Below are 27,149 nucleotides of genomic sequence, written 5' to 3'. Positions count from 1 at the left end.
AGAAAAATCTGATATCCTAAAGAAAATCAAGACATTATATTACCATCCAGTGAACAAAAGACCTCACTAATCTGTGTTCTGGGCCAGACCCATCCATGGAAATGTCAGAAATTGAACAAGCCAGAACTGATCTCTTTTTATTCCACCTGAGTCGGTTTTAGGGTAGGATCATGAGTTCCATTGGTCAGGCTGTGAGCCCCTCTGTTCCTTATTTTATAATGTGATGACTGGACCTTTCACACATCTTCCCTGATATAATTAGTGTGCCATCCTTAGAGGAAGACATTGCTATCTCCATTTTGCAGATGAGAAAATGAGGTTTAGAATAAAGTAATTTGCACAACACTTCCCCTAGCACCAGTGCTGATGCCAGCATTTTAAAACCCAAATCTTCCTGCTTCCGGAGCTTACATTATTTTCTCTATAACACACTGCCTCTTGGGTCATAAATTTATGAGATCATAATAAATATCTTTCAAATTCTGGTATCAGAATGGAAGGCACTCTTCTTTGTTTGGACAAGAAGAATCAAGAGAGGACTTAACTCATTCTTGGAGTTGACAGCAGTGAAAATAACAGCAGTGATAACAGAGCATGGGCAAATCATTTATTTTTTTCCTGCATCTAAGTTTCTTTAGGTGATGAATCGCAATGATGAAATGAGAAAAAGAGCAAAGGGACACTAGAAAAATTAACCTAGTGTTTATGACAATTCGACAAAGGAATAATAAAAATTCTTATAATTCTTTTTTGTTTTTAGAGATGGGGTCTTGCCATATTGTGCAGGCTGGAGTGCAATGGCTATTCACAGGAACAATCATAGTGCACTACATCCTTGAACTCCTGGTCTCAAATGGTCCTCCTGCCTCAGCTTCCTGAGTAGCTGAGACTGCAGGCATGTGCCACCGTGCCCAGCTCTCTTATTAATATATGTCTCATCTACATTAGCAAGACTATTATGCAAACACCCAGAAACAATAAACAACCAAAATATTTATAGACAGTGGTATGGATAAATGAATTGTGTACATTCACCAAATGAAATGTAAGGGCACTAGTTGTGGTGTTTTGTTTGTTTGTTTGTTTTTTGAGACAGAGTTTCACTCTTGTTGCCCAGGATGGAGTGCAGTGGCGTGATATGGGCTCACTGCAACCTCCACCCCCCGGGTTCAAGCGATTCTCCTGCCTCAGCCTCCCAAGTAGCTGGGATTACAGGCATCTGCCACCAAGCCCAGCTAATTTTTTGTATTTTTAGTAGAGACGGGGTTTCACCATGTTGGCCAGGCTGGTCTCAAACTCCTGACCTCACCCACCTTGGCCTCCCAAATTGCTGGGATTACAGGCGTGAGCCACCGTGCCTGGCCAAAGGCACTAGTAAAAAGAAATGAATACCAACTACAAACGATGATACGGATGAACTGATACATGTTAGAAACTTGAAGGAAAAAAACACTACATACATTATTATGACATTTGCATAAAGCTCAAAAACAAGCAAAACTAAACAAATTGTTCAGAAATGCATCTGGTAAGAGTAATTTTTTTTTGTTTTTGTGTACACATTTAGTCTTTTGTAACAAAAGCAACTTGTACACGTTTAACATTTAAAACTGAGCATCATCTTTCCTTTCCAGTAAATCAAAATTTAAAAATAAACAAGGACAAAATTACAATAGAGCATGCCAATTCCAAATGAGATCCTACAGGTTCTGCTGATTCTTCTAGCAAGTGGCAGGGCTCAAGTCATCAGTAGGAGAGAATTCATTTTTAGTGTCATCTTAAACTGCAAGGATGCCTGGTAAACATCAAAATTATTTTTCACCAAACTGATGCTTAAAAAAAAACCACAATTAAACATACCAAAGGAGAAGCCATGTTGTCAAAATGCCCACTTCACCCATCTAAACATCTCAAACCTAACCTTTACTGACTTCCTAGAACCCCATTTTAAAAAATTCTTTTTTATGTTTTTAAACAAGAGAAAGTAGACGGATGCATGTTGGTAAATGCTAATTGTCCTTATTCACAAAGAGACACAGTGTTCTTTCTGAGAAGGAAAAAAGCTAGAATTCTATGCTCTACCACACAGGGGCCTAACACCCTTCTGCTTCCAGCAGAGCAAAGGAAGCAGATTTTTCTTTTTTCCCGCAGAGCTCAGTGGTGTTGATTCCATACAGTTTTCGTTGAGACAGAAAGGGATAAAAATGAATTGAAACAGAAAGGGGTAGAGACTCTTTTCCCATTGTATATTGCTCAAGGTGCCTCTTCTTCCTCTTCCCCAAGCAGTGCAGACACTTACAGATGTGAAATTACTTTTGCAAAATTATGAGAGTAAGATAAATCTGACATAGTTGACTCCATCTTGCTTCTAACCTCCAAGCTGTCCTTTGTCATTCCTGGGTATAGGCTAAGCTAATTTGAGGAATAATTTAGTTTAGAGTTTAACCAAAGCAAGGATGATAATAGCCCTTCCCAAAACTAAACCACCAACCACCTTTGTAAAATGAATCAAAGCCCACAAGTTTAGGATTATGAAAGGGGCCAAAATTCTGTTAAATTGTAAGCATAAACAACTGTTCCAGGGTTCACAAGATTTGTAACTTCCCTAATTACTTCTGTACGTAACATCCTTACTGTAGAACCTAAGGTTGGCCTTTCGAGATATTTTTTCAGACTTCTGCATTTCTGATGATGGGATGACTCTACTCAGATGACTCTACCTGGACTGTGACTGCAACTCATGACTCAACTGGTCCTACAGCCCCCACTTAGAGGCTGACTCAGTGCACAAAGACCATTTTCCACACCTCTATGATTTCATCCCCAACCAATCAACATTTCCCACTCCCTAGTCCCCTGCCCACCAAACTATCCTTGAAAACCCCTAACCTCCAAGCCTTTAGGGAGACTGATTTCAGTAATAACTCCATCTCCTGCATGGCCGGCCTCGTGTCAATTAAACTCTTCCTCTACTACAATACCATGGTCTCAGTGAATTGATTTTATCTGTGCAGCAGGCAGGAAGAATCCGTTGGGTGATTACAGATGACTGACAAATGCTGTTACCCCAAAATTTGGGATTTGGGGGATCAATTCTGACCTCTTCTGAAAAAATGGTTGGCAGAGTTTGTTATATTTCTGTTCTACTGTCAAAATCTTCTCACTGGCTAGTTCATTAAATCTATTTCATTTTTTACTTCATCAATATGTTCAATAGCTTCTTGTAGTTTTTTTTCTCCCTTCTTCAGCAAGCCCAGAAAGGCTGATGTCTCTGCCTGTCTCAGAGGAGAAAGTGGTCTTGGTTTCTCCTTTTGAGGCATGAGTGGAGAAAGGCATATGGGAGCTGTGTTGTGAGGAAAATCCAGGAACCAGACCATGAGTCTCCTGACTCCTTAGGAAGAAGCTCAGAAAACTCAGTAGTTTGTTTTTAAAGAAGGGGAATGCAAAATTCAGGAGAGCAGGTATTTTGGTGGGAGAGGCAGACATCATGGAGAACAACCCAGATATTAATGTTCCAGCCTCTGTGTGTTTATATGTCAATAGTCTTCACAACTTACATATATATTATACATTATATTTATTATTTATTTTATATATATATAATAGTGTAATAAAATTTTAAGATAAAATATATTTTCTGTCATCATATTGTGGGGCAAAGTCTTAAAAGATCTTAAGATCATTGATTTTCCTTGATAAGCTAAGGATTTGTAAGAATTGAGAAGAGAAACCAGGTAAATCTAAATTTTGGTGCAAAGGGCCCAAAGTGCATTTCTCCAGCCAACATTTAGAGCAGCCCCCATCGGCTGATACAGCAGTTTCCTGAAACCCAGGATCCCTTTCCCAACTTGACTCCAAACACCTCAGAATTACTGAACTGGCTCATGTTAGCTAGCCGGCTGGCTTCCACCAGATAAGACCATTTGATATATCATGTAACCACTTTAAGAGTTTATCTTTTGATTCACCAGGAAAAATCTTCAGTCCAAAACATTAAACGGACATTTTTCAAAGACTGGGAAAATAATGAACATTATCAGCAGTTTCCTGCCATTCTTTGTGTCCTTGATGCTCCACGGTAAGAGTTCATGAACTAAATGGGGCGTATTGGAAAAGCCTTTTGGAGCCTGGATTTATGATTGGGAGTTTTCCTTCTGAGTACAATGCCCTGCACATCTATGATTTGTTTTCAAAGAGAAATGGAACTATCTGACATATTTCTGACTTGGTTTTTAATTCCTCTTGTCCTCGTGTTAGTCTCATATAGAAAGTGTAGAGGAGAGATGAGGAGTAGGGAGGAGAAGAGGTGGGGACAGGAAATGGGAAGTAGGAAGAAAAGGGGAAATGTAGAAGAGAGGGAAGGGGGAGGGAGATGGGGAGAGGGAGGAGGGAAGAGGCGTGGCGAGAGGAAGTGGGAAAGGGAGTTGGGGAGGATAAGTCACAGACTGAGCAACCACAGTTCCTCACACTGTGCTTGATTATTTCCATAGAGGTCAATCCATTTACTTCTTATAATCTGTGAGCTGAGTCAGGAAGCTTGCAACTCAGTAAGGCAGAAGCCTTAGATTCACACAGCCAATAATATTGGATGCTCTGGTTTCTCTTCAGAACAAATAAATATTTGGCCTTTTACTAAAGATTTCCATGGAGAGGAACAATTATTAATTAATAACCAAATTTTTGAGGTCCTGCTTAGGCAGGGCCAAGTAAATAATAATAAATAAATAAATAAATAAATAATGATTAGATTAAACTCCAGATCTTTCTGACTCTGAAACCAACTTTCTCCTAGTGCCCACCTCTGGGAACTGGAATTCCCGAAGGCAGTAATTTATTAAGGAGCGGGGTCCGGGGCAATATGATGGGGACCCCAAATATGCAGGGTATGCAAGGGCAAGATTAAAGGAAACTAACAAGGAATGGTGCATTACCTTGGCGTTAGCAACTTCCTGAGAACTAAGCTCTGGGAGAGGGCTACCCAGGCACCACAACCGTCAATACAAGAATGCACTAATGACAGCCTACAGGGAGGCAGGGTAGGGGTCACAATATATCACCCACCCTTGTCTACAACCCTCCTCCAAAGGTCCTCCATGGAAAACTCTCATTTCCCACCAAAAAGAAGAGTATTTGATCATTTTTGACTAGGCTTGCTAACAATTTCATTGAACAGAAGGTAACAAAAGAAATGCGACAGACACTTCATTCTGAACAGTCAAGAACAATTGATTAAACAGAAGTGTGAAGAACCTTTGAATAAAGGGATTGATTGTGTTATCTGAAAATCCAAAGGCAAGGAAGGTAAAACTGGTTGTAGACTTTAGGAAAACACATTTCTACTGATGCACAGAAAAGATAGAATCACAGAAGAAATAGTATCAGGGGACTCTAATCCAAGCTAGAAGCTCTGAAAATATACTTCTGGCTATTTAATAAGAATACCATAGGCCAGGCACGGTGGCTCACGCCTGTAATTCCAGCACTTTGAGAGGCTGAGGTGGGCAGATGGCTTGAGCCCAGGTGTTCAAGACCAGCCTGGGCAACATAGGGAGACCATACTTCCACGAAAAATACAAAAGTTAGCTGGGCACGGTGGTGCATACCTGTGGTCCCAGCCACTTGGGAGGCTGAGGTGGAAGGATCGCTTGAGCCCAGGAGGTTGAGGCTGCATTGAGCCGTGATCATGCCACTGCACTCCAGCCTGGGCCACAGAGCGAGACCCTGTCTCAAAAAAAAAAAAAATTGTAATACTGTTTAAAACTAGAGAAATAATTTAATAAACAAATTTTGCTGTGAGCTCAGGTGTTTAAAAGGATAAGAAATGACCACAACAACCTTTCCCACCTCACTTGGACTCTAGGGAAGGTTTCGAGCATCCTGAACAAGGTGAAATTCTCACATACTTGAGGTCAAAGCTCCGAGCAGGAGGACTAAGGGCTCTCTTGATTCTTTCCTCTGGGCCCCAGCAGAGTGCCACAGGCATAGGTTGAGAAATCCCCATCAGAGCCTGGAGGGGTCCAGGAGAAAGAAATGGAAGATGGCTGCTCAATGATCACGGGTATCCAGTCCTTCAGTCAACAAAAAGGGAGCTCTTGACCTTTCTACACAATCCATCCCAAGTTCCCAATGCAGGTGAGCAATTAGGGATGCAGAATATGCTAGGAATAGGAGCATGCATTTATCATCCAGGGTCCTGCCAGGAAACAGATGGCAAACTCACATGGGGTAAGTGAGAAAGGTTTAATAAAGAACTCTCTATAAAGGCAAGGGCAAGGTTAAAGGAAACTAACAAGGAATGGTGCATTACCTTGGGGTTTGCAACATCCTGAGAACTAAGCTCTGGGAGAGGGCTACCCAGGCACCACAACCATCAATACAAGAATGCAGCTAATGACAGCCTACAGGGAGGCAGGATAGGAGTCACAATATATCACCCACCCTTCTCTACCGCCCTCCCCAAAGCCCTGCATGAGCTGCACATTGCCAGAGGGCAAATGAGCCCTGATGTGGTCCATGGAGCAAGGCAGACAAGAATGAAGAGTAGACCAGAGGGGCAAACAGAGAGTAGCCAGCACAATCATTCTAAAATTATGAGCATATGCATGGACTTAGCTACAAGGATATTCATCACAGCATTATTTGTAAAAGCAAATATATGGAAATAACCTAAATGTTAGATAGGGAGAAAAAAATGATGCCATACCCACATGAGGGCAGAGACTATCTTACCTATTTTTCTGTATAAACTGCAGCAATTGGAATAATGCTTTGCATAGAAAATATTCATTTAATATTAAAATGCTAGTGTGGGCCGAGCATGGTGGCTCACGCCTGTAATCCCAGAAGTTTGAGAGGCTGAGGTGGGTGGATCGCTTGAGCCCAGGCATGGAGGCACATGCCTGTAGTCCCAGCTACTCAGCTATCCAGGAGGCTGAGGTGGGAGGATTGCTTAAGCCCGGGGGGTCAAAGCTGAAGTGAGCTGTGATTGCACCACTGTACTCCAGCCTGGACGACAGAGTGAGACTCTGTCTTAAAAAAAAAAAAGGTAGTTTAGGGGTACATTTACTGACATGAAAAGATGTTCATGATTCAGTTAAACAAGAAACAGGTCACAAAAATATGTGGTAATGATCTTATTTTATTTGATAGCTGGCTACATAGATAGATACAGAATACAGATTTGGAAAAACATACATGGAGATGGTTAAAGTGATGAATGATGCTCAGAGGGAGACTGTTTTGTTTGGATTGGGTTGGGTTGGTTGGGTTGGGTTTGGTTAGGTTTGGTTTGGTTTGGTTTGGTTCGGTTTGGTTTTGTGCTTCAGTTTTTTATTTCTCTGTAGTGAATACAATTGTTTTCGTAGTAAGAAAAATACATCTTTTTTTTTCTATTTTACTTATAAAACAGTGTTGGTTTTCCTGGTGTTTTCCTTTCCCTTCCCTGCATTATCTCTTGCTCTATAACCTTGAGAGTGGCAGCAGATGGCAGGGCAAGCATGTGGATGGAGGGGAGGGGAGGGAATCCCACCATATGGGAATCATGACTCACAGCTTTCACAGCTTGTGGAGCACTGAGGACCAAAATACATACAGAAGAGTGGAAGGGGCTTAGAAAAAACCTCCTGCACAAGGCTCAAATCCTAGGAAGCTGAGATTTATAGTACATGCTGAGGATGACTAAAAAGTATTTTTAAGCTATATTGGAAGGAAGATGAACAAGCAGGGAAGAGCATCACTGCTAGGTAAAGATGTCGCATTACCAGATCGCAGGGAGGAGAAGCCTTCAATTCCCATTTTGCTTTAATCTCAACCATAAATAAGACTTTCTTCTTTATCTCTTTCTTGGCCATCATCATCACCAGCAACATCAGCATCATCACCACCATTAACATTGTCACCTCCTCCAAAATTACCACTATTATCATCATCTCCATTCCAGATAGTTAAACGTCCTAAGAACAGCAAATGTCTTATCCTCTTATATATGCTGGAACATTCACATAATCCTACATAGTTCAGTAAACATGAATTGACAAAGATGAAGGCTCTCTTATTAAATGAGAAGATAACATGATGCTGCTAGGAAGAGGTAATATATTGGATGAAAAGTTTGTAAACTTTGAGCCAACATTTCAAAGGGAGAAAACTTTTGAATCATGTATCCCCCCATGTTTATATGTATTTATTTACAAATTATATACATGTTCTACCACTATAGTCCAATATTATATACATTATAACATACACATAAATTAAAATTTTTTAATGTTGCCATGAAAAAGATAATTTTTGGGTGGTTTGCACACCCTGCATGGGAAACCACTATTCAACATGACCGTATCAGAATCAAAAGTTTTTGAAATAAACCTATAAAAGGAGCTGTAACCAACAACAGAAGATTAAATACAGATGAGGATCAAATGCTGCATTTTGAATTCCCAAACTGAGCCTAAGTTGAGGAATTTAATATGCAAGCACAATCTTGTAATGCCAAAACATCACCACCAGATGACTTGTAGCTCTAGTGATTTAATATGGGTGGACTGAGCAATAAGCAGCATTTAAAGAAAAGCCAACCTTGACAATTATTCAAATGTCCCAGATGGTGCCCTGTTCCCTCTACTATCACTATTTAACATTGCTGTACTAAATTGCTGTATTTTCTTTCTAGGGATTTATTGGAACAAAATAAGGTCTCAGAGGGCAGGAGCAATATGTGCTTGCTTCCATCACTTTTGGAAACTGCCTCAATACCCAGGCAACCAGAAATTTTCAATTACCCAAGAGAGCCCTGTTTCTCATCCCTATGGGGATCAGTATCGTAGGGTCTGGGTTACTAGTTATTAACCACAACAGAAGGGGAAGAAGGAGGGGACCATCCTTGTTAATTCACCAGTCTGGTCTCCTTACACAATTCTACTCAAGCCTAGATACTGATGTCATAATTTGAGGTCAGATTAGGGAACTTCTGCAGAAACCATCACCCCCACAGAAGGGAGATGAGGCAACCAGAATGTGCCCTGAGTAAGATAGCACTTCAGCCCTAGTGGCTTTATGGAAAGTGGTATAAGAATAGACAGAACAAAGACTTTGGAGTCAGACAGATCTACGATGGAATCCTCCATCTGTTGCCCGCTGCCTGTGTGACACTGGGCAAGCAATCCAACTTCTCCATTATAAAATGCAGTTAGGAAAATGTCATAATATATTTTAGGCTTATTGTGAGCCCTGGATATAATATTTTTGGAGCATCAGCCACAGGATCCAGGCTCACCTTCTACTTGGTCCTGCATAAATTTTAATACCCGAGGCACTAGTTTAAAACACAGATTCTCAGGTTTCTCCTGATGGCGTAAACCCAGGGTGGGTCCCTGCCTCTGGGGAATCTATATTTTTTAAGAAGCCTCGGCAGGGTGAGGTGGCTCACACCAGTAATCTCAGCACTTTGGGAGGCCAAGACGGGAGGATCACTTGAGACCGGGAATTTGAGGCAAGCCTGGGCAACATATTGAGACTCCATCTCTACAAAAATAAAGATAAAAATTAAAAAATTAGCCGAGCAGGTGGCATACACCTGTAGTCCCAGCAACTTGGGAGGTGGAGGCAGGAGGATGGCTTGAGCCCAGGAGTTCCAGGCTGCAGCAAACTAGGATCGTGCAACCGCACTCCAGCCTGGGTGATAGAGTGAGACCCTATTCCTTAAAAATAATTTTAAAAACAGAAGTCCCCTTCTACCACCCAGGTGATTCTGATTGTGAAACAAGTTTAGGAACCCCCGAACCAACAGTTATTTACCATTATTGTGAGCATTATGATTGGTATTTTTGTTACTTCCTGCCCACCACTGTGGCACAGCTTCCCGGTCCCAGGGAACCATGGTTATAGAGCTGGCCCACTTTCTTCCACCAAAAGCACTGCATTTTTCTTTTCTTTTTTTTTTTTTGAGACGGAGTCTCGCTCTGTCGTCCAGGCTGGAGTGCAGTAGCAGGATCTCGGCTCACTGCAAGCTCCGCCTCCCGGGTTCATACCATTCTCCTGCCTCAGCCTCCCGAGTAGCTGGGACTACAAGCGCCTGCCACCAGACCCGGCTAATTTTTTTTGTATTTTTAGTAGAGATGGGCTTTCACCGTGTTAGCCAGGATGGTCTCAATCTCCTGACCTCGTGATCTGCCCGCCTCGGCCTCCGAAAGTGCTGGGATTACAGGCGTGAGCCACCGCGCCTGGCCGGCACTGCATTTTTCTACTCTACTTCCCTCCCCCAACCCTCACCTTCCAATCAACCTGCTCTTTACCATTTGTCCCAAGTGGATGGATCACATGAAGGCTTTGAACTGAAAATGACTTGCTGAGTTATGTATGCAGACCAGGGATATTTCATAAAAAGGGGCATAAACTAGAGAAATTCATTCTAAATAATGACAATCCTGACTCAGTGGGAGATGTTTTGAGAAAAGAGATCTCTTAATTCCTTCCATGGCCTACTTGCTGATTCACTTGCATGTGCATAGGAATCACATGGAGATCTTGCTGAAATGCAGATTCTGCCACTATATACCATATTTAAGGTGAGCCTCTGAGACGGCATTTCTAATAAGCTCCTGAGTAATGCCATGCTGGTGGTCCAACGACATTTTGAATGTCAAAGGATGGTTAATGGTGAAGCAAAGAGAGCTACATCCCCAAATGCTTAGAAACTTACCAACACCTACAGCCTAAAGTGATCATGAATGCTGTAGAAAAGTTTACATTTTTCCCCTGAAGGTTCACTCATTTGAGCCTATAAAACAAATTGATGATACAAAGATTAACAGAAAAAAAATGCCATAAATATTTATTACATGCTGGGAGTCACACAAAATATGAAAATGCAAAAAAATGGCCAGATGGTTGATGCTTTTGTACCGTCTTAAGGTTACAGAAAGAATAGGGGTTTAGAGCATGCAAGTCATGGGAGGTAGAGAAGAGGAAGAAAGGCATGGAGCAAAGGCCATCTTTTTATGTAGATGAAACTTCCCAGGGAGCAGCCCTCAGAAAGAATAGATGGTAGCCTGTGGTGAATGTTTCTGTCAGACCTTTAAAGGCGTCAGGCTCTCAGTCAATCTTTCCTAGATGTAGACAAGGGAGGAGCCTCAGAGAAAGCCTGGCTGTTTATTTCACCTATGCAGATTTTCTCTGCAGATGCAAATCTCCTCCACAAAAGGCAGTTTTGCTGGGGCTATTCCTGTCTGCAGGCCCTCTGAATACCCATCTCGAAATATGTCAGAAAAGTATATTTGCAGGTGAAATATTTTTGGTTTGCTTTAATGTCTAGAATCCATTAATTTAGTAAAGCACCAACAGATAGGGCCTGTTCCCAGTAAACACACACACACACACACACAAACACACTCCACCAACAAACACCAAATCAGAACGTTAAAAATCATTACTTTCCACCAGGCAGAGGGCACTGATGTCAAAGAGCTTCAACATTTATTTTAAAAGCATTTATGCAGTAATTTTAAACAATTGTTTAGCAACAATTATAAAAGTTAAGCAAAAGCACATAATGCTGTTTTACACATGATAGACCGTACAAGATCACCAAGATAATTGTTGATAAAGCCAGCACTCCTGGAACCATGAAATTTTCATTAGCCAGTGTGGCACAGTCAGCTCTACAAATTTGAAAGGTTTGGAAAACATTCAACTACTGGCTACTGCTGTTAATGTTCTGTAGCAAGTTAAAGCACAATGTGAAACAATAAAATACTGAATGCAAGAGCTGGGAACAATGGAGCACAGTCCTAGCATTATGCAATCTGAGCAGCAACCTAATTGTAACTCTCAAAGGTCTCTACAAAGCCACTGGCTGGTCTAAACTGTTACACAGTTCAAACTCCTTAGCAGCAATTGTCTTTGGGAAGACCAACTCTACCTTGGATGTGTGTGTGTAAAGCTCCAAGGGACATGGATATTCAGGGTCACAAATGTCTTAAGTGATCCTTCAGTTCCACCCATCACCTATGAAAGCCAGCTTTGGCGCTTGCACAGATCCAAAGCCTCTGCCTAAGGCAGCTGGAACCTCTCAGAACAACATGGCAGTGTTTGTTTATAACCCATTTAAAACTGCCACCACTCTTGAGAGGACACCGGCTATGCCCCTGGCCCGGAGTCCACATTGCCCTTTGTCCAGAAAGCCTTCCTCCTCTCCCTGGAAACTTGACTTTTTAGCCTCCAGCTGCTAAGCTACCAGTCCGAGCAAAACAGCATCAAGCAATGTCAGGCAGAAACGTTAACTGTGTCTGCGGTTCTGCCCGTACCTTTGGGAAGACAATATTATACTCAACTAGAAGGCTAGTCTTCTTCATATACTCCAACTCATTAGATTTTAACCTCTTGTGACTTTTTAAAGTAGAAAGGACAAAGGAGAAGCAGCTTGTTTATCGTCTAGGCTGAGACAATGGGACAACTGTGTAGTTTATCTCTGGTATTAAATGTGTCGCTCAGGTTTATTTATGCTTCATTTTAAATTTTTATTTATTTACGTATTTGAGATAGGGTCTCACTTTGTCACCCAGGCTGGAGTGCAGTGACTTGATCTCAGCTCACTGCAAACTCTGCCTCACAGGCTCAAGCTATCCTCCCACCTCAGCCTCCTGAGTAGCTGGGACTACAGGCACGTGCCACCACACTTGGCTAACTTTTTATTTTTTTGTAGAGATGAGGTCTCACTACATTGCCCAGACTGGTCTGGAATTCATGGGCTCAAGTGATCCTCCCGTCTCGGCCTCCCAAAGTGCTGGAATCACAGGCATGAGCCACCGCACCTGGCCTATGCTTTAACTTTTGATTGATCTACAACACACATACAGGAAAGTGTGCAAATTATGTATGAACAGCTCAATGAATACTCACAAACCAATTATATTCTTTCAATCAGCACTCAAACAGGAAATGGAGCACTACAGCATCCCGGAAGCCCCTTTTGTGCGGGTTTTCAGTCACTATTCCCCAGGGGAATGACTATCCTGACTTTCAACACTCCACAGATTAGTGTATTTTCAAACTTTAAATTATTAACAACAATTTTTTTAAGTCAGGGTTTTTTTTTTAAATAATAACTTAAGGATCTTAATATTAAAGTCTTTTTTTTTAGGCCAGTCCAATTGCCATGGACCGAATCATGTCCCCCCCAAATTTATATGCTGAAGCCTCAACCCCCCAGTGTGACTGTATTTGGGGTTAGGGACTTAAAGAGGAAATTAAGGTTAAATGAGGTCATAAGTGTGGAGCCCTAATGAGATAAGATTGTGACCTTGTAAGAAGAGAATAAGAGAATGAGATTCCTATCCTCCAACCCCCACCCCCACCCAAGTGAAGACACTGGGAGAAGGTGGCCATCTGTAAGCCAGGAAGGGAGCCCTCACCAGCAACCAAATCTGCAAGGGCCTTGATCTTGGACATCCCAGCCTCCAGAACTGTGAGAAATAATATTTCTGTTGTTTAAGGCACCCACTCTGTAGCACCTATTTTTTTAAAAATGTATTTTATTTTCTAAATTAATTTTATTTTTTAACATTTTCATTCTTTTTAGAGACAGAGTCTGGAATGCAGTGGCATGGTCATTGCTCACTGCAGCCTCAAACCCCTGGGCTCCAGCAATCCTCCTGCCTCAGCCTCCTGAGTAACTGTATTTCACTTTTTTGAGTAAAAACTTTCGAGTAAAGTTTATCACCAAAGACCAGCCTCTGCATTTCAAAATAACACATTGGTTTTTGTCAGTATTAAGAGAAGTCGGGACACAAAATTAACTTAATACTGTCCAGTAAGAAAAGTGGTTTTATTAGATAAACATAATGAGACCTATGAGCAAAGTGCTGGGGTGCAAAGGCAAGATCTCCCTCTTCTATGAAATTCATGCTTTACTTGGAAAGTTTCCATTATTCCACATCAATGGCAGGTATTAATGGCATTTCTAATGTAGGTTTAGGTGCCCTGACTTTGAAGTAATGCAATAAAACCTGTCCTTGCCACTGCCTTTGAAATCAGGGTGGTAGCTGCAGTGCCTCACACTAAAAGTAGATATCCAACACATGTTGTTGATTAAAGAGGTGCCTGGAGGATTGTGAAGTGTAGCTGGAGTGAGAGAGGTGCCAAGAGGTGGCTCTCTTTAATTAACACTCTGTTGGGAAGAATTCCGCACGCCCAGTGGAATCACCCGTAGTACCCAAAGGGAGGGCAGTGATTCTATTTGCAAGCCAGTGTGATGAGAAGTGTTTCCACTGAGTCATATTTTCAAAAGCATCGTTTTTCCCTCCTGTAAACAAACACCAATTAATGTGCAAGATGTAACTTTCTTAGAGTTGAATAAAAATAACACAGCAATCGGGTGATATGCAATTTGCCACTTGTACTTTCAATTTACAGACCTATTGCATGCCACTCGTGTTGGTTAAAGAAACAAGAAATAATTAGAAAGGTAGGCTAATAGGGAGAATAAGATATTTGTGATATCTGGGTCTTCCTCATAGCTCAAAAGACACTGTTTATTATACTACATCCAAATATAAAACAAATGATCTGTCTCCAACATAAACTATTTAGACTGAAAACCAGCCAAATGAAAGCAGCTGCCACTAGATTAAAAAGTCATTTTCTCAGCCAACTCAGATTTAAAAAGAAACATTTTATGAACATATTTCTTCAACTCAAGCAGATTTTTATTATTCTCTGTTTCAGCTGCACATAAAAATAAAAACAGCATCTCCTGGCATGACCATTTGCTAGAAATTTAATTTCAGATAAACAGATGGTGCTGAACTAAAAATATTAGCAGGGTATCATCTGTAAAACTCAAATCATTTTAGTATATGTTGTCTTTAGTCTTTTTTTAAAAAAAACAGAAGTTTCTTTTTATAAATCTATTACACTAAAATGTAGCAAATATTTATCTTCAAGAGTGTTGAACAAGGGGCAGTTGGCATTTCTCTTGTGTCCCCTACCTCTAGGGGCTCCTTAAAAGAAATACATTTATAATATACTATTCCTTTTCTTACTTCAGGACCCTGAGATAAATCTGGATACAACTTTTTAAAGGCCACAAATTGAAGTTAAAATTCTCTTTACTGGTTGACTTACTTGCTATTAAAGGCTTGGGCACATTTTGTGCACCTGGGGGCCCAAGTTCTATATGACCAACTTCAGTGAAATGCATGGATGCAGATAAAGGAGAAAAAGGCTGGCGCTGCAAAGAGCTGAAAGACAGTTTCCCAAATTCCATTAATAATTAAAACAAAAAATTAAAACGGCCTCTCCAACTGCTCAGCAAAAGTTCTAACCCAGGACCAAAAGCTACAGCAGCTCTGGGGACCAACGAAGGCTCTAACTGTGATTCGAAGCATGGATTGGATTAAAGCTCATTTTCATTTTGTGCCATCTAACTGCACAGCATACATCAGGTCAAACCACGTTAAATTGCCAGTATTCAACCAGTTTTGACCACCATATGGCTCAACCTGATATCTAGGTTGCTTCCCAAGACCACTATTTCTAAGCCTGCCCTTAGTACAAGAACATTATTCAATGAACATAATTAAAGACAAGTAAAGACTCAAATCTGAAATCAATAGTCTATGGTCATAAATGCTAAGGTATTTTTAAAAAATTGAGTCAACTTTTGCTGCTACCAGCATCCATAATTGTGAATTAACTAGTCCAGATAAACAGCTTTAGCATTATATTACTGGGAAACAGAAAAAGACAAATCTTTATATGGAAATGTATTGCTAGCCTCAAAGGGATTAAATATGTATATGTATATTTAATATTATATATTTAATGTTATATATATAGTACTTCTGGATGTATACTATGTTAGTATAAATAAGTGACTTTTTTTATACTAAGTGATTTTTAAGGAAAATTTAAGTTAGAATTCTCTCTACTGGTTGACCAGCGAAAATTTTAAGGCAAGGTCGCTTAACTTTGGTACGATTGTCATTTTGGATCAGATCATTCTTTGTTGTGGAGTTGTCCTGTGCATTGTAGGATGTTTGGCAGCATCCCTGGCCTCTACCCATTAGATGCCAGTAGCACCACCCCTCTCCAGTTAGGATGCCAAAAACATCTTCACACATTGCCAAATTCCCTTGGTGGGTGGAGGGGGCAAATCCTTAACCCTAGTTAAGACTTGAGAAGACTTATTTAAGGTCTTCACTCAGTAACCAACCTATTCCATGTGTTTCTCTACCTTATGAGGGGGATAACCTCACTAGAAATAATATTTTTTCAAAGATTTTTGGTTTGGTTTGCCAGGTTTAGCAAATTAAAAATAGAGGTTGCCAAGTTAAATTTGAATTTCAGATAAACAACAAATAATTTTTTAGTATAAACATGTTCCAGGCTGGGCACTGTGACTCATGCCTGTAATCCCAGCACTTTGGGAGGCCAAGGCAGGAGGATCGTTTGAGCCCAGGAGTTCGAGACAAGCCTGGGTAACATAGCAAGACCCTGTCTCAACAAAAAAATAAAATGAAAATTAGGCAGGTGTGGTGGTGCACACCTGTAGTCCCAGCTACTCAGGAGGCTGAAGTGGGAGAACCACTTGAGCCCAGGAGTTTGAAGTTATAGTGACCTACGATTGCTCCACTGCACTCTGGCCTGGGAGATAGAGTGAGACTCTGCCAAACAAACAAACAAAAAAAAAAAATGTTCCAAATATTGCTTAGTGTTTAATCTGGCAACCTTATTTTCAGTGAACTGCTAATACCATAAAAAAATTACTATAAATAAATTGCCAATTCATGACAGAGGAAAACAGGATTAAACAAAATGACAAAGATAACAGTTCACAGTTAGTGAGTTATAGTGAAAACAGCACATATTTTGGAGCCAGGTGTCTGAGGTAGAACCTGACTCTGCCATTTTGGAAGACGTGACCTTGGGCAAGCTAACTTATCTGAGTCTCCCTTTCATCTTTTATTTTTTAACAAATGGTGGGGATTGGGGGTGGGAGAGGGAATTATAATTCTCTTACTAGTCACTGTTAAGACTAGTAAGAGAATTACTTACTAGTATTATTATTATTATCAAACAAATTGCCTCCTAAATGCGAATTGTATGATAAAGAGAAGCAGCTCTTTAAGGATGAAGTGAATAGTATGTACCATTTCTAAGCACTTGGTACTCTTTGGATATGGTGGACCATAGCCCCAGGCATAAACCACAACAGACAGTACATCAGCTGGCACCGCACTGCCCCAGACGTAATCTAATAGGCTACAGGCAACACCTGCTGGGGTCAAGAGGGGAAGAGGAGAGATCTGAGGTTCCTGTCCGCTCATCCCTGTCAGTGACTAACAGCATCTGAACCACCCACTCAGGGCCCTTTGAATAGTACTGGGAGCATACACTGAGCAGAGAGGCAAAGACCTAGAAAAAGAAACAACCTGCAATTGTAGGGCCATGGGGTTCTCCTCTTACAATTACCTTGCGGTTGGTCTGATAATGTTGAAACTTTATTAAAGCCTTTTTTGAAAACGGTACTTCCCTAGATTTCTATTTCTTCATCTGCTAAAGGAAGAGGTGGGGCAGATGAACTCTAACGTCCATTTCCACTTTCAAAGATTATGTGACTTCTCCCTTTGAAGACCCAACAAAAGTCTCACTTCCTCCTGAAGGGCTCTGCTATGGAAATCCTGCCAATGCTAATCTCTCTCTTAGCGTTTACTGTCTTTACCATCCATTAAAGAAAAGTAAAACACACTTTGAATATATACAACTTGCATTTGTCAATTACATATTTGTGAAAAAGCACAGCATGATAAAAAATTTTATGTTAGAATGACTAAATAAAAAAGCTCACTTTGTTATGCAGTAAATCAGAGTAATTTACAAGGGTACATCAACAGCCAGTAAATAGTGAACAAAACTGAATTAAAGTTAATATTTATGGCAGGGCACAGTGGCTCACGCCTGTAATCCCAGCACTTTGGGAGGCTGAGGCAGGTAGATCACCTGAGGTCAGGGGTTCAAGACCAGCCTGGCCAACATGGCAAAACCCCGTCTCTACTAAAAATACAAAACAATTAGCTGGGCATGGTGGTGTGTGCCTGTAATCCCAGTTACTGGGGAGGCTGAGCCAAGAGAATTGCTTGAACCCAGGAGGTGGAGGTTGCAGTGAGCCGAGATTGCACCACTGCACTCCAGCAGAGGTGACAGAGCAGGACTCCATCTCAAAAATAATAATAATGATGATAATAATAATTATAAAAACAAAATGAGCCATGTGCAGTGGCTCACACCTGTAATCCCAGTACTTTGGGAGGCTGAGACGGGTAGATGGCTTGAGCCTGGGAGTTCAAGACCAACCTGGGCAACATGGCAAGACCCCATCTCTACAAAAAATACAAAAATTAGCTGGGCATGATGGTGTGCACCTGTAGTCCCAGCTACTTGGGAGGCTGAGGTGGGAGGATCGCTTGAGCCTAGGAGGTCCAGGCTGCAGTATGCAGTGATCACACCACTGCACTCCAGCCTGAATGATAGAGCAAGAGCCTGTCTCAAATGAATAAATGAAACAAAAACCAGAACTACCACGAATTACTTCATACAATTAAAAGATTATATTACACATATAAGGTGATATGGTTTGGCTGTGTCCCCATCCAAATCTCAACTTGAATTCCCACGTGTTGTGGGAGGGACCTGGCGGGAGGTAATTGAACCATGGAGGCAGGTCTTTCCTGTGCTGTTCTCATCGTAGTGAATAAGTCTCATGAGATCTGATGGTTTTATCAGGGGGAAATTCCCTGCACAAGCTCTCTCTTTGCCTGCTGCCATCCATATAAGATGCGATTTGCTCCTCCTTGCCTTCTGCCATGACTGTGAGGCCTCCCCAGCCACGTGGAACTGTAAGTCCATTAAACCTCTTTCTTTTTTAAATTGCCCAGTCTCGGGTATGTCTTTATCAGCAGCATGAGAACAGACTAATATAGTAAGTTGGTAGCAGTAGAGTAAGGCACTGCTGTAGATATCCGAAAATGTGGAAATGACTTTGGAACTGGGTAACAGGCAGGGGTTGGAACAGTTTGGAGGGCTCAGAAGAAGACAGGAAAATGTGGAAAACTTTGGAACTTCCTAGAGACTTGTTGAATGGCTTTGCCCAAAATGCTAACAGTGATAACAGTGATATGGACAATAAAGTACAGGCTGAAGTGGTCTCAGATGAAAATGAGGAATGTGTTGGGAACTGGAGCAAAGGTGACTCTTGTTATGTTTTAGCAAAGAGACTGCTGGCATTTTGCTCCTGCCCTAGAGATTTGTGGAACTGTGGACTTGAGAGAGATGATTTAGGGTATCTGGTGGAAGAAATTTCCAAGCAGCAAAGCATTCAAGAGGTGACTTGGATGCTGTTAAAGGCATTCAGTTTTATAAGAGAAGCAGAGCATAAAAGTTCAGAAAATTTGCAGCCTGTCAATGCTATAGAAAAGAAAATCCCATTTTCTGAGGAGAGATTCAAGCTGGCTGCAGAAATTTGCATAAATAACGAGGAGCTGAATGTTAATCCCCAAGACAATGGAAAAAATGTTTCCAGGGCATGTCAGAGGTCTTCATGACAGCCCCTCCCATCACAGGCCTGGAGGCCTATGAGGAAAAGTGGTTTCATGGGCCCAGCCCAGCACTCCCTGCTGTGTGTAGCCTAAAGACTTGGTGCCCTGCATCCCAGCCAGTCCAGCCATGGCTGAAAGGAGCTAATGTAGAGCTTGGGCTGTGGCTTCAGAGGGTGGAAGCCCCAAGCCTTGGCAGCTTCCACATGGTGTTGAGCCTGTGAGTGCACAGAAGTCAAGAATTGGGGTTTGGGAACCTCCACCTAGATTTTAGAGGATGTATGGAAATGCCTGGATGTCCAGGCAGAAGTTTGCTGCAGGGGCAGGACCCTCATGGAGAACTTCTGCCAGGGCAGTGCAGAAGGAAAATGTGGGGCCAGAGCCCCCACACAGAGTCCCTACTGGGGCACTGCCAAGTGGAGCTGTAAGATGAGGGCTACTGTCCTCCAGACTCCAGGATGGTAGATCCACTGCCAGCTTTCACCATGTGCCTGGAAAAGCCACAGACACTCAATGCCAGCCCATGAAATCAGCCAGGAGGGAGGGCGTACCCTGCAAAGCCACAGAGGTGGAGCTGCCCAAGACCATGGGAACCTACCTCTAGCATCAGCGTGACCTAGATGTGAGACATGGAGTCAAAGAAGATCATTTTGGAGCTTTAAGATTTGACTGCCTCACTGGATTTCAGACTTGCATGGGGCCTGTAGCCCCTTTATTTTGGTCAATTTCTCCCACTTGGAATGGCTGTATTTATCCAATGCCTGTACCCCCATTGTATCTAGGAAGTAACTAACTTGCTTTTGATTTTACAGGCTCGTAGGCAGAAGGGATTTGCCTTGTCTCAGATGAGACTTTGGACTGTGGACTTTTGAGTTTATTCTGAAATGAGTTAAGAGTTTGGGGTACTGTTGGGAAGGCATGATTGGTTTTGAAATGTGAGGACATGAGATTTGGGAGGGGCCAGGGGCAGAATGATATGGTTTGGCTGTATCCTGACCCAAATCTCAATCTGAATTCCTACATGTTGTGGGATGGAACTGGTGGGAGGTAACTGAATCATGGGGGCAGGTCTTTCCCATGCTGTTCTTGTGGTAGTGAATAAGTCTCACGAGATCTGATGGTTTTATAAGGGGGAGATTTCCTGCACAAGCTCTCCCTTTGCCTGCCACCATTGATGTAAGACGTGACTTGCTCCTGCTTGCCTTCCACCATGATTACTAGGCCTCCCCAGCCACATGGAACCGTAAGTCCGTTAAACCTCTTTCTTTTATAAATTGCCCAGTCTCAGGTATGTCTTCATCAGCAGCATGAGAACAAACTAATACATAAGGTATACAAATTAATAAAACAAATATCTGTGTCCACCACTCAATCCAAGAAACAATATGTTACCAATGGTTTTAGGGTACTCATGCATCCCACTCCAGCAGTAACTACTATCTTGAAAATCTTGAATTTTGTGTTATTCTCTTTTTATTACTCATTTCCTTTTCTTTTCCTTTTTCTTTTTTTACAAGATAGGATCTCCATATGTTGCCCAAGCTGGTCTCAAACTCCTGTGCTCAAGGGGTTCTCCTGCCTTGGCCTCCCAAAGTGCTGGGATTATAGGCATGAGCCACCATGCCCAGTCTATTCATTTTCTTAATAGCTTTAGAACATATATACGTGTTCCTAAAGAATACTTATTTAGGCTGGGCATGTTGACTCATGCCTATAATCACAACATTTTGGGAGGCCAAAGCTGGCAGATCACTTGAGCTCAGGAGTTAAAGACCAGCCTGGGCAATGTGGCAAAACCCTGTCTCTACAAAAAATACTAAAATTAGCTGGACATGGTGGCACTCCCCTGTAGTCCCAGCTACTCAGGAGGCTGAGGTGGGAGGATTGCTTGAGCCCAGGAGGTTGAGGCTGCAGTGAGCTGTGATGATGCCACTGCACTCCAGCCTGGGCAACGGAGTGAGAGACTCTGTCTGAAAAATAAATAAACAAACAAATAAATATAATTTTTAAAAAATACTATAAAGAATACTTGAAAATTTGCTTGCGTTTAAATGTTGTATATATATTGTGTATGTTTTCAAATTATACATTCTGTGACTCTTTATTCAAGAGTATATTTGTGACACTCATCCATGTTGATGGGTGAAACTCTAATTCAATCATGATCACTTTTTTACAGTATTCCACTGTGTAAATATATCACCATTTATTTATTCATTTATTCTGTCAGTGGACTGTTGGGTTGTCTCTAGTTTACTGCTATTTTGAATAATGCCATGGTGGACATTTTTTATGTTTCCTAGTGCACAGAGATCAGAGTTTCTTTAGAGTGTAGAAGTAAGGCCATGGGTTACGTGCATTTTCACTTCTCTAGATGATGCCAAATTGTTTTCCAAATGGGTTTACAAATTCACATCCTTGCCAGCAGAATATCAGAGTCCTCTTTGCTGCATGTCTTCCACACTGGATATTGTGAGGATACATTAAAATGATTTTATTCAATGCAGTTTTATTCACAATAGGCAAGATAAGGAATCGACAAAATATCCATCAACTTAGGATGAATAGATAAAGAAAATGTGGTATATATACAAAATGGAATAATATTCAGCCTTAAAAAAGAATGAAATTCTGTCATTTTCAACAATGTCACATTATACTGACATTACAACTGGAGGACATTATGTTAAGTGAAATAAGCCAGGCACAGAAAGACAAATACTTCATGATTTCACTTATATATAGAATCTCAAAAAGTTGAACTCATAGAAACAGAGAGTAGAATGGTGGTTATGAGGGGCAGAGGGAGAGGGATATTGGGGCGATGTTTGTCAAGGGGTACAAAGTTTCAGCTAGACAAGAGGAATAAGTTCAAGAGATCTATTGTACAACATGGTGACTGAAGTTAATAACAATGTGTTGTAATTTTGTTGTTTTTTTTTTTTTAAAGACAGGGTCTCACTCTGTCACCTAGGCACAGAGTGGGATCATACCTCTCTGCAGCAGTGCAGTCTCTACAGTGGTGAGATTATAGCTCACTGCAGCCTCGAACTACCGGGCTCAAGAAATCCTCCCACCTCAGCCTCCCAAAGCACTGGGATTACAGGCATGAGCCACCATGCCCAGCCTCTTCTATTTTTTAAATAAACTTTAAAAAATATTTTGGAATAATTTTAGATTTGTGATAAAATTGTAAAGATAGTATAGAGAGAATGGTGTAGTCGCTATGGAAAACACTATGCAGGTTTCTCAAGAAAATTAAAAAATAGAATTACCATATGATCTAGTAATTCCATTTCTGAGTATATATCAAAAAGAATTCAAAGCAGGATCTCCAAGACATATTAGCACACCCATGTTCATTACAGCATTATTCACAATAGCCAAGAGGTGGAAGCAACACCTTGATGGAAGAATGGATAAAAAAAAAAAAAAGTAGTATATCCATGCAGTGGAATACTATGCAGCCTTAAAAAGAAAGGAAATATTGACACGTGTTACAACATGGATGAACCTCAAGGACATTATGCTAAGCAAAATAAGCCAGCAACAAAAGGACAAATACTGTATGATTCCACTGATATGAAATAGCTAAAGTCATCAAAATCATAGAACAGAAAACAGAAAGGTGGCTGCCAAGGGCTGAGGAAGCAGGGACAGGGATGGGGAAATAGTGTTTAACGGGGATATAGATTCAGTTTTTCCAAATAGAAAAGTTCTAGGCCGGGCACGGTGGCTCACGCCTGTAATCCCAGTAGTTTGGGAGGCCGAGGTGGGCAGATCACAAGGTCAGGAGATCGAGACCATCCTGGCCAACATGGTGAAACCCCATTTCCACTAAAAATACAAAACTTAGCTGGGTGTAGTGGCACGTGCCTGTAGTCCCACCTACTAGGGAGACTGAGGCAGGAGAATCACTTGAACCCAGGAGGCGGAGGTTGCAGCAAGCTGAGATTGCACTGCTGCACTCCAGCCTGGTGACAGAGCAAGACTCCATCTCAAAAATAAAAAAAATAAAAAATAAAAGTTCCAGAGATCTGTTGCACAACTATGTGAATATACTTAATACTACCGAATCATACACTTAAAAATGGTAAGAGATGGTAAATTTAGTGCTATGTGTTTTTTACCACAATTTTTTTAGACAGGGTCTTGCTCTGTTGCCCAGGCTGGAGTGCAATGGTGCAATCACAACTCACTGCAGCCTTGATCTCCCAGGCTTAAGAAATCCTCCTGCCTCAGCCTCCCAAGAAGCTGTGCCACCAAGCCCAACTAATTTTTTGTAGAGATGAGGTCTAACTATGTTGCCCAGGCTGGTTTCAAACTTCTGAGCTCAAGCAATCCTCCCACCTTGGCCTCCCAAAGTGCTAGGATTACAGGTGTGAGCTACCGCACCCGGCTTTACCACAATGTTTAACCCATTTATTCCCAGTGTTCCATTGTTGGAACGCTAAACCTGTGGGAGTTATGTATATCCTACTGCTCAAGGTCATTGCCAAGGTCTGATTTTTCACAAAAAAAATGTGCAGCCTCCAGCATAAATGGGTTAAAAAAAAAACACAGAAGCCAATCTGGAAGTGTTCTCACTGGCAAAAATATGGGACAACTTGAATATCAAAAATTATAATGACAGTAATAGCCAAACCCAAATGTCCATCAATGATAGACTGGATTAAGAAAATGTGGTACATATACACCATGAAATACTATGCAGCCATAAAAAAGGATGAGGTCATGTCCTTTGTAGGGACATGTATGAAGCTGAAAACCATCATTCTCAGCAAACTATCGCAAGAACAAAAAACCAAACACTGCATGTTCTCACTCATAGGTGGGAATTGAACAATGAGAACACTTGGACACAAGAAGGGGAACATCACACACGGGGGCCTGTTGTGGGGTGGGGAAAGCGAGGAGGGATAGCATTAGGAGATATACCTAATGTAAATGACGAGTTAATGGGTGCAGCACACCAATATGACACATGTATACCTATGTAACAAACCTGCACGTTGTGCACATGTACCCTAGAACTTAAAGTATAATTAAAAAAATAAAAAATAAAAAATAAAAATGCTAGTATATTTATTTATATATGTAAAACATAGTATGGAGAGTTCCTATACATCCCTCATTTCCGCCCATTGGAAATTTTTATTTAGTTTAATATCAGTATCTTATATTGTTTGCATGTATATTACATATACTATACACATTTGCCAATATAAACTTTTGTTTCTGAAAGTGTCTGAGGAAGGTGTTCCTCTAGGATTCAGTACTTAGTATAGGCCTTAGTTATGGGGCGGTTGCCGGGGTCGGGGAAAGGCCCTAGCTGAGGTGACAGAGGGACAAATTGCTCCTTAAGAAAAGGGAAGGAATTTGTGTTTGGCTCCTGAGAGAGACAAACCAGAGAAGCAGCAGCAAAGAGAGAGACCTGAACAAGGAAACAAGAAGCTGCTGCTGAGTTGCAGAAGGGGCCAAAGAATTGTTTTAAGAACCTGCGTATCCAATGTTAATTTTAAGTTTTGTCCATTGTAAACCAGGAGTGCAAAAAATGCACATTTTAGCTACATGCCCAATGGCCCAAGCCAAGGCCAGAACCAAATATTCATCCTAGAATGAACATCTGTACATAAAGCTTCATCGTAAAATATTACAACTTTATTATTAACAGTTATCATCATCATTTTTTAAAGTATGCCATTTTACTGTAGCTACAAGAATATCAGCTTGAGTCACTGCTGGGTGGCTCTTTCATCCACCGAACCACACATTCGCAATTCCGTACCAAACGAAACATTCTCTTTCCACTGAAATTAGAAAAACTGCATAATGGTTTTGGCCAGCACTGCCAGCATAGATTGTGCTGCTAGTGATGTTGCCACAGATTTATTAAGTTTCCTTCCTAATAGTCACTTACCAAGGTCAACATTTATTTTCCCAACTAAAATGTTAAGTTGATGGTGACAGTGCAATTTCAGTGAAGCCGACTAACCAACCAAGCTGTGTACAGGGCTCGAGGAAGATAATTTCTGAATACAGCAACTTTAAGATTGTTTTTCTTGTTCTTTCTTTTTATTTCTAAAATGTGTGCTACAGTTACAATGCTTTACATGATCACTAGAGATAAATTTGTCCCCAAACCTTGGATCTGGAAATGTGGCATTGGAGCAAATAATTGGCTTTCAAGATGACAAAACTATCTATGAATTTCCACCTGCATCTCAACTTTTCATTGCATTCACACCAATTTCAGCATCTTCGTTGGAGAAAAATGATAGCAGGATCTTTCCTGCAGGTCATGTAGGAAATACTTGCAGCTTCAAGGTACATCAGTCTGGTTAACTGATTAACTGGTTAACTGGTTAACCAGTTAACTGATTAAGTTAAGCAGTCTGGTTAAGCTGCTGAAGAGCACTTCCAACAATCCCTTGCACAATGTTAGGGAAGGAGTTATTGTTTATTAAAAACAACAATGAGTTAATTAGTGCTTCCTAAACTTTATTGATACCTGGAGATCCTGATTTAGCAGTTTGGGGTAAGACTCAAGAATTTGCTTTTCTAACAGGCTCCCAGGAGACACAGCTGCTGATGAGGGGCTCACACTTGGAATAGCTCTGAGTCAAAAAAAATGACCCTGTTCCCACTGTCTTCAGTTTTATGTCTGGTTTGCTGAACGGATATTTGTCTGCCTTTCTTATTTTTTCCAGTTTCTAAGCTTCTTTTCAAGGAAACCATTCAGCCCGCTATCCTTTTTTTAACAGCTTTTTTGAGAGATAATTCACATATCCTGCAATTCATCCATGTAAAGTGTACAGTTCAATGGTTTTTAGTATATCCACTAAGTTGTACAGTTGCTATGGTTTGATTGTATCCCCTCCAAAATTCAGGTGTTGAAACTTAATGGGCAATGTGATAGGATTACCTGGTGGGACCTCTAAGTGGTGATTAGGCCCTGAGGGGGCCTCCTTCATGAATGGGATTAAGACCCTTGTAAAACAGGCTTCATGGAGCCTTTGGCTCTCTTGCCCTTCTGCCTTCCCCCATATGAAGACACAGCGATCCTCTCCTCTGGAGGATGAAGCTCTCACCAGACAACTGAACCTGCTGGCACCTTGATCTTGGACTTCCCCACCTCCAGAACTGTGAGAAAATTAATTTATGTTATTTATAACTTAGCCAGTCTGTGGTATTCTGTTATAGCAACACAAACAGACTAAGCAAGCATCACCACAATTTTAGAATATTTTCATCTCCTCAAAAAGAAACACCATATCCTTTAGCTATCACACCCCTGCCCCCTGGTCTCCTAGATCCCCAACTTCTGGCAACCACGAATCTACCTCCTGTCTCTGTGAACTTGCCTCTTCTAGACATTTCATAGGAATATAATCATACAATCACCTTCTGTTCATTTATTTGTTTCTCTTTCTTTCTCTTGCTCTTTCCTTCTTTCTTTCTCTTGCTCTTTCTTTCTTTCTCTTGCTCTTTCTTTCTTTGTCTTGCTCTTTCTTTCTCTTGCTCGCTCTTTCTTTCTTTCTTTCTTTCTATCTTTCTTTC

General features: G+C 41.1%; 1 non-coding gene across 1 annotated transcript; it reads left to right on the top strand.

Moving 5' to 3' along the window:
* The first annotated feature begins 4,588 nt into the window (after positions 1-4,588).
* On the top strand, positions 4,589-4,703 carry LOC112207112 (U5 spliceosomal RNA). The gene has a single exon (XR_002941583.2). It is a non-coding gene; the product is annotated as a U5 spliceosomal RNA (small nuclear RNA).
* The last annotated feature ends 22,446 nt before the right edge of the window (positions 4,704-27,149 follow it).

The sequence above is a fragment of the Pan troglodytes genome, chromosome X (genome assembly GCF_028858775.2).
Source record: "Pan troglodytes isolate AG18354 chromosome X, NHGRI_mPanTro3-v2.0_pri, whole genome shotgun sequence".
Lineage (NCBI taxonomy): Eukaryota > Metazoa > Chordata > Mammalia > Primates > Hominidae > Pan > Pan troglodytes.
This window is presented reverse-complemented; position numbering and strand designations above follow the sequence as displayed.